Genomic DNA, 20,534 nt, shown 5'->3' with positions numbered 1-20,534 from the left:
TCATTAAATCCCTGTCCAGCCGAACTCAGGACATGACTGAATAGGGGTTATTGGAGGTGGTTGACAGTAAATAACCTCTGTGTTTTGGCCCGGAAAGGTTATTATGTGGAAGCACTGAGAGTTCACAAAGGGACAGACTCCTGTCCGAAGGCTTTCTTTCCATTAATATAAAACTGCGCTGCTTTAACTAGACATATCCAGAGGGGTTGGACAGCACTGTCTACTGTCTGTCTACAGTCTACTGTCAATCACTGATCAATGTCTAGACAGGAATAGGAATCTATCATGTCATGGAAATGTTGCTTTATGCCTTATCCCTACAGCCCTATATACTGTATGTTCACAACGTTTCAGAATCGTTAATGATCAAAACATGACCTACGGGCTACGGCATTCTGCAAGCATACAGACCATACGTCCATTATGCTTTTATGTTCAGTACAGAGAAACTGCTACTGTTGCCTATAAAGCCTACAGTGTTGTGTGTGCAGTACGTATATCGCGACCAGGATAACAACTTGTTTTGACTTCCCCACGAGACACAATAGGGGAATTAGGATTCACTGGGCCTGGTTTTAGGCTACTTGTTCAGATGACTACATGGAGCGGCCCTTCAAACAACTGATGGCTAATATACCCAACAGGGGAGGTACACCCAATACCCAATTGAGTATTTCATGCCACCATGGCAGATGGTTACGATATGGATTATGGTGACAGTAAGTCAATAAGACTGAGATCCCTGGTTTTAGCAGGATTAGTCAATTCTCTCTCGGCTTCCTATTCTGTTTTTGTTTTCAGATCGTTCATTGTGTGTAGATTACATTCATGGCCATCCTGGACTGGATGTGTTGTTTTTGCCTCATAGAGGCATCAACAAGCACGTTGACTTCGACTGTACGTTCTTAAACCTGTGTTCGAAGCATTTCACTCAGTTAAACTGCTGTTTAGTGTTTCAATCAGGCAGATTACAAATGACAATGGTTTACATTACAAATAAACATGAAGATGTGTACACGACGGGTACTCGAATGGGAGATTTATTGTGTTCCGACCATATGCTTTCACTTCTAAATGCTTCTCCACTTGCACACATCTATCTAGCTCAGAGACAAGCTTAGTTACAATTAAACTCCATCCAATCAGAACGTGTGACAACGCCAGCTCTCATCGCAGTGGGGCTCCAGACGGCCTCTTTAAGCCCACCTGCCCTGTGGCGTCTCAGAGACGGGCCAGAATGACTAATTAGACAGCATCTTCTGCACATTCAGCATGGATGTTTGCACCATAGACACTAAATTCTACTTGATCCTTTTTTTCGGTATTCCCTGTTTTGAACCATCATTGCCATTCCGTTCGGAGGAGAGAGGAGAGTACTTTGAGTTTGTTTCAGACTTTCACTTTTTTTGGGCGACCACCTGCTGTGTGCATCTTGGTGGATGCTTTTCAACTCGGCTCCTCTCACACTGGGAGAGAGGGGGGTGTTTCAAACCCAAAATGGTCTAAAAATGGGGACTTTTTTTCGCTTATCTCCTACCCAGCTTGCATACGAATTTGAACTTGTCTGCATGTCTTTTGAGCGAATGCTCAAGGTGATCCGTGCGGCAGTCTACATGGGCTGTGCTTCTAGAAATACATCAAACGTCACGTCACGTCTAGGCTGCGCTCCTTTGTCGCGTTCTTTTCTTAAAAGCGATTCCATTTTTAACTATTATTTCAAGCCACACAAAAGGAAAAGAGTTTTGTTTCACCACAGAGTTGATTTAAATATATATATATAAATGAAACCCATCCACTGTGGAAAGTGATAGACCGAGCAAACCTGCCTTGCTCTCCTGGTGTGTCTTTTAGAGGCAGTGTTTTCACAGCTGGAGAATAGTGGCATAACAAATAATGCATGAGAGGCTAGCGAAGTGGTGGTGCTTGCGAATGCAACACGAATAGGAATAATTCATCATACACACCGTTCACTGAATGAGTAGGAGCCAGTGAACATGCAGTGAGCGTCATACGTCAGCCTGGGCTTGCTTCACCTTTGATACTATAGAAAACCCCAGCAGACCCACCTCTCTCTGTGTCCTACCCCCCCCCCCCCCCCCCACTCTCCATACTCTCCAACAGCAGATGGGGAAACAAAAACATCATATTTTATCATTAAAATAGCAGGCAGTCAGTAATAGCTGGACCAAAACCCATTTTCAGCTGGGAGATCACTCAGCCAGCCAGAAACGTATTTATATGCAGTAAAAAAAAACAGACATGCTTTTTTTTCTCTCTCCTTAACTTTTTTTGATAGGCAAAATGCATACAGCAAGACTCAATTCTGGGAGCGCATCAATCATGTCGTACCATTAGCGTTCAAAAGGCCAATTACAAAACCTCTGAAGCACTCAGAGTCACTAAATGCAGGGCTTCGATTAGAGCTTGACCTCGCTGCAATTTGCGTGCACAGCTAAGCATCAAATAATAGATACAAGATCTTTAACATAATTACGTCTTAATGGATATCACAGCAGCGTTGTCTAAAGTTGATCTGCAGACCTCTGCAGCATTTGAAGGAAGATGACAGAATGCTTTTATCACCACACAGAGAGAGAATGACACAGGAGAGATGACATGGGGGCTGAGGAGGAAGGCACCACTCCCTGCTGTAAGCTTTTTGGTAAGTTTTAAATTGAACTCCAAAAAAAACAACCTTTCTGAGAGACTTTAATCACATTTCGGTTATTCTACTGTCAATACAAGACACATATCATTTTCCATACCTTGATGAAAGTGATTACCGTACCCATTTCCATGTTGTTGACCATCTTATCCAAGGTCACCTAAACAGTTACGTGCCTCGGTCCGGTGCATTTAGGAATATTTTTCTAAGTAAACCTCATTAAGTCTGAAATAATTGTGTGTGTTCTCCATGGTGAATATTTGATATCCTGTTTGCCCTTTGCCAGCCTACAGTCCAGAATAATCACTCTGGTCGTCTGAGTGGATAGACAAAGCTGTATGCTTTATGGTCCAGTCAGCCAGCAGGCCAATTACTCTATTAATTATTAATTTATCATAAAGGTCGACCTTCGTCTATTATCCTTTTTCAATCTGAGCAGTGCAATGTCACAAGGGTTACTAAGGCTACACAGGTCAATAACTGGAGTTAGACACTGGCCATGTGTCTGAGAATTCTGAGGATTGAAGGTCAAAGAGGTGCAGTTAACTAAATGCGAAAATTACTGAGTACATTGTGAGATTTCACATTTCCTCGGTCCATCTGAGAGACTTGATTGTCATGGCATATGAATCAGCCTCCCCTCGACCACATTTTTCTTTGAAAGCGCTCCGAGTATAATAGCGACGACCCCTTTCAAAGCTTGAACACTACTGTCTGTAATCCCCACATGGTTCTCTACCATTAAACATGGAACAGTTTGTAATGTTTAATGTGTAATTTGTGTTGACCTTTAGATAATGGTGTTGCCACTCTTAAGGAAAAGGTCATACCTCTAATTCCTGTAGACCATTTCATTGAGATGCCTGAAACCCACCGCCCTCCATATCTCAGCTAGTGATGGGATGATGTTCAGGATATCCCTCATTGACAATCATTGTTGATGACTCTAGAGTATAAATATATACTACTGTATCAGTAGCATCCTAACAACAGTGACAAAAGCCTCTCGTGACATTAGAATTATAAGGTTATATTTTTGTCAAAATTGAGTTTTTTACATTAAAAAAAGTAAGTAGTAATTCATAAAATACAAAGGTTCCATCTCACAAAACATAATGAAATGTAAAAACTTTGACGCTCAATATCTCTGAACTACCCTAAACGGAGATAGAACCTTATAATTCTAAGCTCACGTACTGCATGTTCACTATTGTATTTAAAACCATCACCTACACATTCTGTGTTCTCTTTCGACTGGGTTCGACTTCTCACTGTGGGGACATGCACTCTTGTGTACCTTTCGCTGAAGACCCCTATTATATCACGCCTGGTACAGGCTGGTGACTTGCAGGATAACCCTGCATATCACCTGTCCCAATAAAAAATGGATTGACTTATATAGCGCCTTTATCCCAAGCGCTTTACAACAGCCTCTCATTCACCCATTCACACACACATTCACACACCAATGGCGGCAAGCTACCATGCAAGGCGCCGTCCCGCTCACTGGGAGCAATTTGGGGTCCAGTGTCTTGCCCAAGGACACTTCGACATGTGGCCATTCGGGGCTCGAACCGCCGATCTGCTGGCCTTGCGATCTATTAGACGGCGGCTCTACCTCCTGCGCCACAGCTGCAATAAAGGGACATGGCAAGCGAACCTTTGTACCCTTTCTACTCTTCATTGTCCACTGCTGTTGTATTCTTGTAGCTACGTACAACTTAACAATTAACTTAACAACTCACTGAGAATCCTACGATCAGGTAGTCTTTACTGGAATTGAGCTGGACGGAAGCAATGGGAGAATGTGCTTACACTGTCATTGGATGTAGCATTCCAAGCTCTCCCCCGCATGCCCGTAGAATGATTCCTTGTTTTTATGTGCGTTGTCTTTTCCAACCAAGTAGGACTATTTTGCAGAGAGTACATGTTGCCCATGCTAGCTTGTAACATTTAAGAAAATGCAAGCAAACTTGAAGGAAAGCCTATGAGGAGGAGAAGAGTGGGTGGCCCAAACTACTGTACATCCGATGGAAGCCTCTTTGGTAAAGTATCTTGATCCAAGGGCTAGTCACTATGCTGCTCCCAGAGGGGCGGATCAGTTCGGGTGTCACATCTATGACCACGTTTACTGCTCTGCAGCACAGGTGGCATGTAAGGTTAACAGGAACGTACTTCTGTCAGTCTACCTGGCAGAGTTGGCAAGCGATGTCACCTTGTCCAAGCCCACGGAGGCAGGCGTCGAATCGGAAACATGTATGGAGCTCCAGCATGTCGGAGACCACATGACCCTCCCCGTCAAGGCCCGGTCAGTGGGGAAAATGATGGGCCTCTCTGGCTGGACAAGTCAAACATTTAAAAAAAACTGCGAACAACGTAACATCATCAATGTTTGGGGTGGCTCTGGAGGACCTGAAGGCGAGAGTTAGAATTAGAGATGCAAGGACAAGGAGGTCTACACCTCCGCTCTGCCCCTGAAGGACCGACTGAGGGCGGAGAAGAAATTCTTCCCTGGCCAAGTCTTGACCACGAGACCTCCTCCTCCGCACTTCAAGATCCCAAAATCGCCCTCGGCAGCCCAGATGCTCCCAAGCCAAAGACCGGTCCTCAGCTAAAATAGCCTCAACACAGCCTCCTCCATCCTCCATCCCCCCGCCCTGTCGGGCAGGCCTCTCTGGGACTGGGAATTGGAGCCGGAAGCACCAGAAGCATCTATCACCCAAGGCGAAGGGGATCTTGGCGACTCTGTAGACTCACAGACTCCCCAGTACCTGACCACGCCCCAACTGATCTCTCACCTCATTGGCCCTCTTGCACTGAGCTTGTGAAGAGGATACCATGTTGGGAGCTTAGAATGATAAGGTTCTATCTCCGTTTAGGGTAGTTCTGAGATATTGAGCGTCAACGTTTTTACATTCCATTATGTTTTGTGAGATGGAACCTTTGTATTTTATGAATAACTAACTCAAAAATGTCAACATTTTAAAAATAACACCACACAGGCATTAATAAACACCTAATGGATCAGATTATGTAAAAAACTCAATTTTGACAAAAATGGAGATAGAACCTTATAATTCTAATGTCACGATGTTTCTAAAGGATAAAGTAGAAGCCGCACACTCTCGTTCCCAAAAAGTGCAAAAAGTGTAGATTTATTGACAATGGTTTTCAGCCGTAGCCTTACAAACAAACTGGTGCATGTCAGCCATTGATTGAATAGGCAACACCTGTGAGGACACACCTACTTGAGATTACACATTACGTCATAAATACATTAACAAAACAGTCGGTGTTACATATAATCCAAAGGTTCAACATTCTGTGTAGCCTACATGAACAGACCAATAAGTGAAGATACCATGTTTGCCACATCCCTTTATTGGGACGGGTGCGGGTGCTAGGGTTATCACCTGCAAGCATCACAAGCCTGTACCAGGCGTGACTGAATAGTGGTCTACAGTGAAAGGTACACAACAGTGTCTCCCTCATATCCTTCAGAAAATCTGGGTTACATTTGTAACCTTTACTTTTCTACATTAATTGTTGTTTAGGATGGGGGGTGGTGGTGTGTTAGGGAAGGGGGCAGAAGCGTACACACATTGATGCATGTAAATGCATTTTGCAATAGTTAATCTGGTCTGGTAAATTATGAATTGTCATGGCTGTCTTCATTTAAATCATATTAATAGTGATATTAGCATTAAGTGCATAATTAAATATGATTATGTATAATTATTCACATAAATTAGACTTTTAAAATTTCAACACTGTCAACCCAATACAATGGTAAAAGGGACGGTACTGAAGCTCAGGCAACTTGTATGATGTGCACTAGCACTACAATATCTTAACATCTATACTTCTGTCTTTTTCTCCAAAACATGGACATCAAGGGACACAAAGCTATGCAGATTGCGAGAGATTCAGAAGAATGTCTACATAAGATGATATTCAATCTAAAAAAAGATGAAAGAATCATGAGATTTCTTTCAAGTGCTAAATAATTTGTTTTATTGTGAAAACAAGGAGGAACATTTTGTGGTGTGTGTCAGGTTGTCATGGCGATGTGAAAAAGAAAAAAGGCAAAAAAAACAAAACATTTCAGTCTTTCTCTCTATTTGAAAAGTGTGTCATAAGCTTTTCTAGACTGGGTGAGGAGGTGGATAAGGTTGACGAGCCGTGAGCTAGGAGACAACCGTTGGCTTTTAAAACAAAGCCTACTGCCTCTCTGCCTCTCAGTGAAACTGCTGACTGATGAAATGTGGGTTTCTTCAAGAGCTCAGGAAACCATGAAAGCATTTGATGACAGAGTGTGATGCATGCACTGAATCACCCTCAGCCTTCAGAAAAAAGAAAGAAAAGCAGACAGAGCAGATGGAGACACTTTGGCTACATATTGCCTTGATACAAACACCTGGAGTGGTTAGATGTGGTTTTAGAGATGGAAAATGCTCAATATGGTTTAAAGAGGGGTTGTATTTTCTTATTGTATCACTGGAGGCGTCTAGGATCCAGTTCATTTCACTTTTCTCATCGGGAACTTCTTGTTCTGGTGAGGTATTGGAGGAAATGAATCATTCAACTCAACTTCAAGTCTTACAGTGACATGGAAGGGTTAGTCATTGTTCAATCCCTGCAATTCGGTTGTTAAGTCGTGACGTGTTTCCGGGGTCCAAAGTTGGCTGAGGCGCTCTCTTCCAAATGCCTCAGTAATAATAATAATTAACTATATTTGTATAGCGCTTTTCCGAGGCTCAAAGACCCTGACAATATGGGGAAAACGGGAAAGTGCTGTGTCCCTTGTTGTATGAATAGATCTGAGTCTAAAAAACAATTGAACTGTCATTCTACCGCTGTAGTACGCTGGTACTCTGGTGCGGGGAATTTCTGGTTTGGACCCTGACAGCCAAGAACCTTGGAGTGATCCTGGATAACCGACTATCTTGTGCGGAGAACATTGCAGCAACGGCTCGCTCCTGCAGATTCTTCCTCTACAACATCAGAAGGATACGACCATTCCTTACCAGAGAGGCAGCGCAACTCTTGACCCAGGCACTGGTCATCTCTCGCCTGGATTACTGCAATGTAGTCCTGGCTGGGCTCCCCGCTTCAGCCATTAGACCTCTGCAGCTCATCCAGAATGCTGCTGCCCGGCTGGTATTCAACCTCCCCAAATACTCGCATGTCACCCCTCTCCTTCGCACCCTGCACTGGCTCCCGATAGCAGCTCGCATCAGATTCAAGACCCTGGTGCTTGCATACCAGGCAGCTAAAGGGACAGCCCCTGCCTACCTGAAGGAAATGGTAACCCCCCAAACCCCTGCCCGCTCACTCCGCTCCTCCACCTCGGCTGGCCGACTGGCCCCACCTCCTCTACACAGCAGTCGGGCTGCCCGATCACGTCTCTTCACAACACTGGCTCCCCGCTGGTGGAATGAGCTCCCCACGGCCGTCAGAACGGCTGAGTCACTACCCATCTTCCGTCGTAGACTGAAGACCCATTTCTTCAGGTTACATCTTAACTGCTCCTCCTGAGACATCTTCTGACCCTCACCACTACGTCTCCTAAAGACACCCGCTTTCCCCTCTACTGTGTCCCTAAGAACTTCTATTGCCCCCCTTGTACTGTTTCTAAGTTTCTCCAGAAAAAAAAAAAAAAAAAAGTTTAGTAGAAGGGGATATAGGGAGAAGGTTTTTTCTTCTATCAGTGGCCCCGGGCCCGAGCTAGATTACTCCTCCTGCAACGAATGGTGGATTGCTGATTCACATGCTTAGTATTCAAATGTATTGATTGAAAGTCGCTTTGGAATAAGGCGTCTGCTAAATGCCAAAAATGTAAATGTAAATGGACCCGGAAATTGCTAAACGTCACGCATGACGTCAGACTTAACAACCGAATAACACAATCTATGCAAGTAAATCTGAGGCTGTTTAGAAAAGTTGCTCAATTTGTATCAGTCTAAAAGCCTCTAGACCTTGAATATTCTCTAAATAAACGAAAGCAGTGACCACTGCTGAGCCATGCACATGCTAATGAACCTGTTTTTAATTAGATAAAACAGTTGACCTTTTTCTTAAGATAAAACACTAATTGCAATACTAACAGAGCCCTTAAAGGAACAATCAGCAAGTGCAAGTCTAAAACCTTATCGTAAGATGGTGGAGGTATTCCGTGGGGCCAAAGCAGAGAGATATGGTTTATATTAGTGCCATACCCCCAGTCAGGATCCCCAGAAGCCTTATTGACTGACATGTTCCGCTGCATGAAAAAACTTAGTGACCTAATGAAACCAGGGTATAGCTCTGGTGATAACGATTTCCTTTTTTAAGGCTGTGTTTTTTTGTTCTCATCAGGATCTACAGGGCTCTGGTTCAATGTTGTTTCCTTCAGCCCATTAAAGCAACCCGCCCTGGGGTTGAAAGTTGAAGCCTGAGACAAACACTCGGCCGTGTGCAGTAAAATGCACCCAGGAGATTACCACGGCCGAGGAAATGGGAGCGTGTAAGAGGGGTGAACTTAAGGTTGAGTCAACCTGAGGCCGCAATGGCTTGTTGTGGAAAGACGATTCTCAGCCAAGTCTGAGACTGTGCATGGGACAAATATATAAATATATGCTACCTGGGTATTATTCTGTGTGTCGCTTGCTTACACAGTACAGTCATATCACCTCCGTTTTGCGGATGTATTATAACACTTCGGCTCTGTTTTGTCATTACTGTGAATAGAGTATGTATGATTAGCTTTGTCACAGTGTTCAAAAGTGAAAGCGTGTGTTGTGGAAATGACACCAGGTGTGACTGGGGCTGCACATGCTGATACTGCCAGTCACCATGTCTCCAATTACCCTGGTCTTTGCAAGAACATGATTGCTTGATTGGCAGTGTTATTTCCGTAGCAATTATTTAGATTCTGATTATGTCAATCATTTCACTCGTGCCCGCATGTGGCATCAAATAGACATGCTCGCTTTTTATAGCACTGGTGTGTCTGATTGGGTGTTTGAGGTGTGTTCGTCTTGTTGAAAAATTCATGGTCTGTTCACTGCCTATTTAGTCGGAGCCTACCAGCTCATTTTCTATTACTAATGGGCTGGATTCCTTAATGATCATTTTCTCTCCATGTCACTAGTAATTGCTAGGTTACTTCTATTTTAGTACAAGCAGCCAATTCTTATTTGATGTCTTGCATTATTCATTTAATCTCTCGTCGTTCACTTTAATTACTACTACTACCTTTAAGAAATACTATTAGAACACAACTATTACCTCTCTGAATTGCCACGGTTATAAAAAGTAATTTTCGAGATTATCATCATCATCACGATCATCATCATCTATTTACCACATGATTCAATTAGTGGAGCATCAGATAAAGGTCATTTGCGAGTTGGGTAATCAGTCCGTTGAGTGTGCTCTTTTCACGAGGCATTTCCTCTTGTTTCTTAGGAGACAAAATTACCTTGTTTTTCATGTTATGGACAACTGTGCATGCACTTTTGAACTGACCTCGTATCCATGGCGACATACAGTATATGTTTGCTGCTGCAAGGGGTTCGTACTGTAGACTTACATGAGTTCAGTTATAATTCACTTAATGAACATCTGTGGAAATAATATTGAGAATGGCAGACAACACTATTACACATTGTGTTTCCTGTAATATGAACAATACCCATTTGAACACAATATATGAATATATGCAGCTTAATAAATACAGTTCAGGATATAGATAACTTGTTAACATCTGATAGAATTCTGGAGATACAGGGATACAGCATTTATAGAAATGAGAGGGATAGATATGGAGGTGGAGTTGCAATGTACTGTACATTCTGGACAGAATGTACTTTACATGCTGTATTTTTAAATAATGCATGAAAAGCACTTTGAATTGCCCCTGTTGTATGAAATGTGCTATACAAATAAACTTGCCTTGCCTTGCCTTGCCTTACATACTGTACAATGTACTGTACATTCCACATCCCTGTTAAACTCAGAATCGATCTAATGTCGTGTGATGTTAAAATGCTATGGTTATGTCACAGGCTGGACTTACATTATTTTGTGTTTGTGTGATGTGACTTAGTTTGCTTTGAATCATATCTCTTATGTGGCAGGGCGGCTGTGGCGCAGGAGGTAGAGCCGACGTCTAATGATCGCAAGGTTGGCAGATCGCCGGTTCGAGCCCCAGCTGGCCACATGTCGAAGTGTCCTTGGGCAAGACACTGAACCCCAAATTGCTTCGAATGAGTGGGCCGGCGCCTTGCATGGTAGCTTGCTGCCATTGGTGTGTGAATGAATGGATGGGTGAATGAGAGGCTATTGTAAAGCGCTTTGAAATAAGGCACTATATAAGTCAGACCATTTACCATTTTATGTGTGCTTGGTTGCGTTCACCCCCAAAAAAGAAGAGACGCCTTATCTCCTAATTACGAGATCCATATCTCCTAATTAGGAGATCCATATGTGAGTTTGATGAAAAAGTCTGCATGTCTGGCAACGTCATTTTTCATTTTTTTCCAGATTATGAAAGGGTAGATTGTAAGCTTTCAAATGATATATCATACATTGAAATCTGAAGATGAAGTTGAAGTTATTTATGCATATTTTAATGTTGATACCCCCCAAATGACCGTGCTGGGAAATCCAGCCTCAAAGTATTCACAGGCTTTTTTCACGGAGGTAATGGGTGGAAACAATAGCTGGTTAACTCCACCCGAACCACTCCCTCAAGACAACCACTCCCCCATTACACTACCTGTCATTATCTACCTGTCAAAAATTCTTACTATAACCAGTGCCTGTCTGGTTCAGGTTATTAACCAACTGACCAGGGTGTACACTAACAAAACAGGAACTATCATCCATGTGCCCACAAATCTGGAAAGAGGCTAAGGTAATCCCTCTACCTAAACAGTAGACCAATCAGTTTGTTACCTGTTATTACAAAACTGTTGGAAAATGTTTTATTTGGCCAGATACAATACTATTTCTCTATGAACAATTTAACAAGCAGCACACTTATAGGAAAGGACACTCAACCTGCACAGCACTCAACCACACATCGACAGATGAACGGCTAAAAGATATTGATGAACAGAATATTGTAGGAGCAGTTCTACTAGACTTTAGTGCTTCCTTTGATGTCATTGATCATATAACTTGTTATTAAGGAAACTGAAGTGTAATGGCTTTACTCCATCTGCCTTAGCATGGATAAAAAGCTACTTGACTAATCGAACACAGAAGGATCTCTCTCTCGAATGCAAGACATATACAGTGTGGGATGTATGTGTCTATGTATGCAGATGATTCAACACTCTACGGGCCGGTTTCACAGACAAGGCTTAATCCTAATCCTAGACTAAAAAGCATCTTCAATGGAGATTTTACATTGAAAGTGTGATTTAGTCCAGGACTAGGCTTAAGCTTTGTCTTAGAAACCGGCCCTACATGTCTGCACCAACAGTTAAGGAAAAATATTAATGTTCTGAAAACCCCAGTCTGTTTGCATTTACATTTACATTTGTATTCCCTATTCCAAAGCGACTTACAATCAATACATTTGACTATAGGCAGCTTACACTCAACTCCTATTTTAATCATTGTTTAAGATGGTTTAACTAATCCAGGGTTAAAATGAAGACGTCTCTGATTCATTATAAACTAGTTTAAACCTAGATTTACTAACCCTAGATTAAGTCTAAACCAGGATTAATTTAATCCATGTTGGTGCAACCCAGCCCCTTAGTGTTCACTTTGCTGTGGAGATCTTGCTTCATGACAAACAATGTCAATAATCTGTCAGGTAAGTATGCATGCGACCAATGTGCTAAGTGAACCTTACGGTCATAATATTGAGAGCTCTGACATGTTGATGTGATTGACTGATTTACGAACACTGACCTACTCTACATCTGGATATATCTGGATTCAGCTCAGAAGTTTGGTCTGCATGTTGAAAGCATGTGTGTTTGAGTGTGTATGTGTGTGTGTGTGTGTGTGTGTGTGTTTGTGCGTGCGTGTGTACTGTTCATCCCAGCAAACCTAGCTGCCAAGTCAGCATACACTCCTATCCAGGGGGTCCACACTGGGGGGCCGGAGAACACATCATCATCCATAAGCATGCAGTGCGTGGTGTCTCAGATGACCCCCCTAGAGATGCAGACTCTCAGCCCATCTGAATGCAACTATCTAACCATGGACCCCCATACACAGTCTGAAATGAATGTGTTTACTGTCTACATTACATAGTATACCAAATATCTAAAAATATACTCCTAGCTCTTAAGATTGTGTAGGTAGGTAGAAACATATGTGGAATGTGTCTCGGAGTGTTCGACTGTTCAAGCTGTGTTGTGAGACTATAATTTTGATTTGATAGAAATGCTAAACACTGCAGAAAAAAGCTCTTAGGTATTTATTCCAGTGCTTTTTAATGTGTTGTGTTTGAGTTTTTCTTGGCCAAAAGGCTCAGCAAGCGACATAGTTATTTGATTGTGAGTGGCTAGAAGCGTTGGAGCTGATTCACTCACCCGGGTGCTCCTAGGCTAATTTTATGCAAACAAGCCCAAGATGCCACTTCCATGTCTGTGCAAGATGTCCACTGGGCGATTCATAAAGCAAACCAATTAGTGGGGGCACTCTGTGTCTGTCAAGCCCCCTGAAAAGTGATCCTAAAGTTTCTGAAGCCGTTCGGTTGGTTGAAGGAGGTCTGCATGAAAGTGTGAACGTGGCGCACATTAATAAGAGATATCTTTGACATGAAAGACGGCCTGGTGCACAACATAAAATACATAATGCTAAGCTGCCGTGCCAATTAATAAAAAAGCTATTTAGTGACAAATCTTCTCATATGAAGCCCCCACGTTTACAAATGAACAGTTCAATACAGCCATTTTTAATTAGACACGGCTAAGCAGGGGCTTTGTGAAAACTTTCCCCCCTCTACGCTCTCTGATCGTGAGAGTTTGGAGAGTAAAGTTGAAAAAAAACATTTAGGTGTCAGACTGCCTCCCGAGCTTGGCTGAGTGGGAACTCAACACTGTGCAGAATTACAATGGTTCCACAAAGGGAATAGTTAATTGGATGGTAATTAATGGCATGGCGAATGGTGAATACCTTTACAAAGCTTTTCAAGGACAAGGAAGGCAAGAGGAGAGGGGTGAGTGAGTGAGAGAGAAGATGACTTACAGACACCTTTTCTTGACAGTTAATCCCCCTCCACCTCCCTACACACACACACACACACACACACACACACACACACACACACACACACACACACACACACACACACACACACACACGCACACACTTTCCGAAATACAACCCCCCCCCAACCTCCCTCTCTCTCCCCCATCCCGAACACCCCACCCTCCCCCTCATTCGCCCTCATCTGACATGCCCAATCTTGACTAGTTTCCATGGAAACACAGGGATAAAAAAAGAGTTACTGGTAGATTAAATTAATGATTTGAAGTACCAACACCAATTTTTTTTACAGGCTCTTTGAATTCATGTAGATCCCCTTTCTTTCTTCTGGCGTGGTGATAGTGCCCCTTCCTTTGGTGAATCTGATAAGAGTCACCATATTATGTTCTCATTCAACTCCCCTACTTATTCACTCCTTAATTGCAGGTGTAACCCTGTTCCTGCTGTGTGACTAATACTGCAGACTGTCAGCCTCTGTGTGACATGCCGTTCTTCCCCATGTTTTGCAACATCTCTTCTGACTGGTTTCATTCATTCACAACAGGCTCGGTGCAGGTGAGTAAGCAGATGACAAACAGCCAGAGTGACATCAGTAGCAGGTAAAGCTTTTACCAGGCGTTAGGTGTGCCGGGCTCTTTCCACATGGGCGAGTCTTGAAGGAGATGACATTGTGTTACCTGACTGAGGACAGGCACACAGAGTTTAATCTCAGGAGAGCTGCTGGGGGAGTAGAGAGGGGCTAGGGGAATAGTGAGCAGGATCTGGCCAGACAGACATGCACTGTTTACTGAGCACCCAGACTACCACAGACCAATACTTATATCTACCTACAGGGTTAGGGTGTATCCTTATTCTGTTGTGTGTGATTTATGTGGAACATGCTAACTACAGTAGTTTACTGGATTACTCCTAATGAATCGATGAATAGAGTTGCTGATTGGTTTACAACACTCCCTTATTTTACTGCTTTCTTAAACACAGGGTTAACTGCCTCTGTTCTCCAAATGGATGGCACTGGGGTTTTAGGGGTTAATGAGTAACTATAGAACAGAATATGAAGAAATAATTGACTTTGTCATAATTGGGGATTTATGGTTTGTGTTTTTTACACCGGACCTAATGATTAACCCGATGCCCATTTAAAGGGGGTCAGTTCATATTGCCGTTCCTTACAGTCAATCTCCCCAGTGGCTCATGGGTAAACAGAGGCCACACATCTGTTGGCGTGTCCAGCATACCTCTGGATCATGGACAGCCCCGTGTGTGAATGATTGGGGGAATAATTCACGTTTAACGCTCTTTGACACCCCCAAACTACAAAACCCGACCAGGGTTCAAGGTCAGCGTCTGTAAATATCTTCCCACTTGTTAACGTGTCAGGCCTCTAATGCGTCGACAAACAGCCCACCAGGGACCTCATGGGAAAATCAAAATCGGCAGCTCGGACAAGACTTGGCCCATCGTTATTTTTACAAGTCTTTACGACTCAATTTAGCAGCTGGGAAATAAAACAAGCCCGTTGTCAAAGCTCCAGGGGCTCCAGATGAGTTAGTGGGCCTCCCCTGTCAATGATCTCCGCATGGGGGTTGGAAGTGAGGAGGCGAAGGGCCTGGCCAGGGCTAATCAACGGCTGTATTTAGATCAGACTCTTTAGCCTTGGTTCAGATCCTAAGCAGATCAAAGCCTCCTGGGTTGTAGGGAGACATGGGACTCCGTTTGGCAGCGGCCTCCTTCCTTGGCATGTTATATGGCCAGCAAATGCCATTTTCTCCTCCTCCTCCTCCTCCTCCATATAATTACCTTACCGTCTCAATTAAACACAAACATTTTAAATGCAAATGAATGGCTTTTTCAAAAAATATGTTTTCTCTTTTTAATTTCCCAGCCTTAATAATCCAGATGGGATACCCCTGCTTCGAATTGATTAGCGTTTCGCTTTTTCCTTTTTTTTAAGTGACTTAAATGGTAGCTTTGCTGCCTGTCTTAATTGTGTTCTGATATAGCTCTTCTAGAGCTCCTGATAGCAGTGTGTTAATGGCACAGTCTCCCCCCTCAGAAAGCCTTTTTTTTTTTTGCTGTTATTTCAGACCAATTGGACCGTTCTCTCAGGGAGGGCGTCGACGGTCTGTAATTAAAATTCTGTTCAGCATGACAACGCTGTTTCATGCTTCATTTTTCACACGCGGGATGAATACCCAATAAGCATACTGTACTGTAGCTACTACTGGCGTACATACATACAGGTACCTATGCTACAAAAGATGCATTGACATACACCCTACCTACTTTATATACAGTACATGCTCACAGTACCTACATAAAAAGGCCTTACAGAACAAATATATATGATACTAAACGTGTTTCATGCATTCGTAGAGAAAAGGGGGTTTTGTTGTAAAAGCTGTTTGTGGGTCCTGTGTGGATGTGTGAGTTATCTGCAGTCAGCGTGTGTGCTGCAGACTCTGTGATGTGTTTACACGACTAGGGGCGTGGGAGACCCCTGGGACAGTGTCCACAGGGCTTGTCAACCGGTGCCACTCACTTATCAATTTCTTGCCCCTCTGATCATGTCTCTGCAAAACAAAAGACAGCCATCCAGGGAACCATTCCATAGTATTTAACCTCCAATCTCGTCTCAAACCACTGGTGTTTTTTTTCTCATCAAAGCATTCTGGCTATTTTGTTTCTTTGCTCTGCAGAGAGTTATTGCTCATGACAACGATCATGGTCTCTTTTTTTCCTTCTCTCTCTCCCGACTCTATTCATGCTGGGATCGTATTACCCTGTGATATTCTACCGCTCCATATTAAATATGTATGAACCCTGGAGATGGAAATTAATTTTAGGGAATGCTCTCTTTGAATGTTCAAATATGCCTACATCTGCCTTTGTATCAAACCTTGAATTCATTATTTCATTCCTGATGACGGGGTAACAGAATACTGGGTACCAGTTTGGTATTGATCTCATTAATAAAGGGTTAAATGAAGGAGTTCGGACTGAACGAGTTGCAAGAAGCTCCGTTTTGATCCACCAAATATGAACAACTTTGCCCCAAGCTCTTACCATAAGTTTCGAGGAAATGAAATTGGAAACAGCCATTAAATAATGTATGGATACATGGGTATAAATCAGGAGCACCATACTGTGGTTGATATTTAGCAACATGAGCCTCTTTCTACCATTCAATCCATCCTACAGAATAGAACAGAACAGAATCCAAGAATAATATCGGACTTAACCTCTGCTGCAAAGAGAAATCCATCCATGTGGTTTAGTATGAGGCTACACCTTAACTGTCCCTCCTGAGACATCTACTACCCCCCTGTACTGTTTCTCCTGAGACATCTACTACCCCCCTGTACTGTTTCTCCTGAGACATCTACTGCCCCCATGTACTGTTTCTCCTGTATCAAATTGAAAAATACTTCTTTTAGCACAGCGACTGACGATGGCCCCTGGATTGAGCTTAGATTACTTGTTCCTACGGAGCCCTTAAATAGACCGCAAGCGCAAAGCAAGTGGAACAAATCGGCGAGAGTCCTAATCAATAGATGGTGTGGAGCAGCAGCCAGTGTGAGACATGCTGGAGACACGCGCTTCACGGACATTGTACGGCTGCTCTGACCCGTTAACATGAGCACCGAAACTGAATGCACATGCGCTGCTGAGGTCGACGCTTGCGATGTATTCTTGCCGTAAGACTGGTGGATAATGATTCGCTTACTTAGTCAAATGTTGTATGTTTGTTGTATGTTGTATGTTTGTTGTAAGTCGCTTTGGAATAACAGGCATCTGCTAAATGTAAATGTAGTATGTTCTCCTGAGCAGTTCAGTGTTTAAGACTACAACAGCCGTGCCTCTACTAGTAGAGCCGCCTTGGGGGTCAAATAGACCCCTTTTTTAGAATGTAAATCTGCTATTTACACACAGAGATCACTAGAGGGCACTTAGTTTTTTAGCCTGCATCCTACACAGAAAAACTGCAAAACTGCTTTATACTATCTTATCCTGAAGTGATTTTGAAAATGTAAGGATACTGGATGGTAGAACGCACATATCTAGGAAAAATCATGAAAGGAGGGTCGAATGCAAAGATAGAATGTATTTTTTTCACTCACAGGGGTGTTAACATGGTCCCCTAGTTTCCTCTATGAGATGTTAGCCACACTGTCATGGTGATACAACTGCTGTTGCTTCTCTAAACCCGTTGGTAGGTCACATACAATGACTCAGTACAGTGTCGGAGGTCTCTCTCGCTCTGCTACATCAGCCCCCATGGGTGGCATTCATTCACTCTGAACAAATCTGAATAACTGCATCTTTCATGAGTTCAGCCATACCGAATCCATAGCACACGGGGAGGCATTTCAATCTCTTTCCACTGGAGACAAATCACCAAAGGACTTTTTGCTGGTGTGAGAACCGACCTTTCCCTCACAATAATTGGGAGGGCCTCCATCTCTTCATCACCCTCCTGGTTACTCCTCCTGGCACCTTGTTTGGTCCTAGTCAATATTTGCCCAAAGAGGGATGTGGTCACTAGGTTGTAGTCGACCCCAGGGTTCTTATCACGCAAAGTGCTTTTTGATTAGTGTTAATGGGGGAGCCATAATGGCCTTTGGCTGTAACACCAGGCACTCATGCTTCAAGTCGACTTTTACCATCCGTGTTGCTATTGTGAGTGTGCCTTTCTGTTCTCAAGCCTTTCTCAAGGGCATACTAGTGATGTGTCAAGCTGCACCAGTGGCCTACATCCTCAGTAGGGTGATAAATATGTTCTAGGCTTCTCCCTAACCATTACCTTCTTACACGATTGCTTTTAGCCATTCAGAAAATGCTGTTGGATAGCATCTTTGTTGCAATACATCCGCTGTACAATATGTGGTCTGAGGCAATTGGAATGAAGGTTTTCTTGTTATACATTGCTCGCGGTTGCAGTCATGCCCTAGACAGGGCCATGGCACTCTGGTTTCCCAAAATGCCTGGCATCTGGTGAGGCTGACAGTCACGCATAATGTTGAGTTAATATTATTCTTATGAACTGCGAGTGACTTCACATGTTAGCGAGCACTCTGTCAAATTAATGTCAATTCCATTAATGCCGCCGTCTATTCCACATCGCACGCTGCCTGCACCGGGTCTCTCGCTCTCTCTCTCGCACACACACACACACACACACACACACACACACACACACACACACACACACACACACACACGCACACGCACACACACATCCTCACACAAGGTTTTGATTTTTCCACAGAAGACAAGAGATGGAGAGAAGAAAATGAATGACCTGAGTCATTTATCACAGAGGCCCAAAAGTATAGATGTATCTGGTGATGAAAATCTGGTGATGGAAAATCTGTTCTGAGAAATATCAGGAAGATATTAACTACAATGCATCAAAGCCGAGCTAACGTCTCTTAGATGACTGCCAGCCACAGATTCTTCTCTTTAGTTAAACACTGCATAGTACCACCCAGTGTAATTTACTCTGTTCTCCCTATTTCTCACACACAAACGAGTAAATAAAGATAAACTGAAAGTCGCTTTCATCCAAAGATTAACATTTGAAATGATGCAGAGCGAATATCATTAGTGTTCAAATACAATTCTTTACATCTGTCTGTGATGTCAGTGAAGTGTGAAAGAGAGAAAAAAAGAGGGAAATTGGCTTTTCATGTAGATTTCACTAATCGCTTCTGAAGTAAATACAGCAGAAATGTAGTCATAACAGAGTTACAGATGAGTGGACCGATACAGACCAAGAAATACATTGAGGCAAATGTACCGCAGCTTTGCATTGCCCTGTGGAAGTTGTAATGGTTGAAGCTGATGATAAGATATGATTTTGAGAATCCTAAATTGAATTGTTCAACTCTCAACATCTATGTGCTGTGCAAGGGCTCAAAATACCTTCAACAATGTCTGAAAACGAGGTCTGTGTAGTAATGCATCAACCAATATCACTGAAACACACTATTTCAATCCTGGTTACAGAGAACTATTACATATTCATAATCCATACTGTAACTCCATAGCCATGCTTTCTCCCTGTGCAGTCTTTGCTGGAATGTATTATATGTTTGTTTATTTTTGCATTTTTTAGTTCATAAATATTAATTTTCCACGTGTCACATGCACATGATTTATCTGAAAGAAAAATATTGCTTTTTTAATAACAAAAGCTAAGATTTATCGGCTCTCGTTACTATTGTTATCACAATACCTTTCAAGTAATCTATTTTAGCACCGTGGGTATTCGCTATTTGCAGCACGAGAAATTTCAGCCAATATTATTCATTGGCCTTTACACTCAAGTGTATGAACTCAAAGAACGAATGGCTGTGCTTTTAATCTAAAAGGTCAATTTACCAGGCTATTCCAGTGATTCAGTCCAAGCTTATAATTGGGCTCTTGTCTAAAGAGAATTAAGTTTTAAATGAAGACAAAGTTACTAAGTATACATGTGGCTTTTATTTGGAACCTGGGAATGGGCCTTCATTTACAACCCTTATATCAGCCCAATGAGATCAGATGTGTGTGTGTGATTTAAAAAAAAGAAAAGGGAAGAAATGAAATGGTAATTACTATTGATTACCTATGTGCATATGACCCCACAGGCTTCTTCTTGCATTCTTAA

Source organism: Nansenia antarctica (assembly GCF_963989245.1).
Source record: "Nansenia antarctica genome assembly, chromosome: 13".
Classification (NCBI taxonomy): domain Eukaryota; kingdom Metazoa; phylum Chordata; class Actinopteri; order Argentiniformes; family Microstomatidae; genus Nansenia; species Nansenia antarctica.
The sequence above is the reverse complement of the archived record's forward strand: the minus strand, read 5'-3'. Positions refer to the sequence as shown.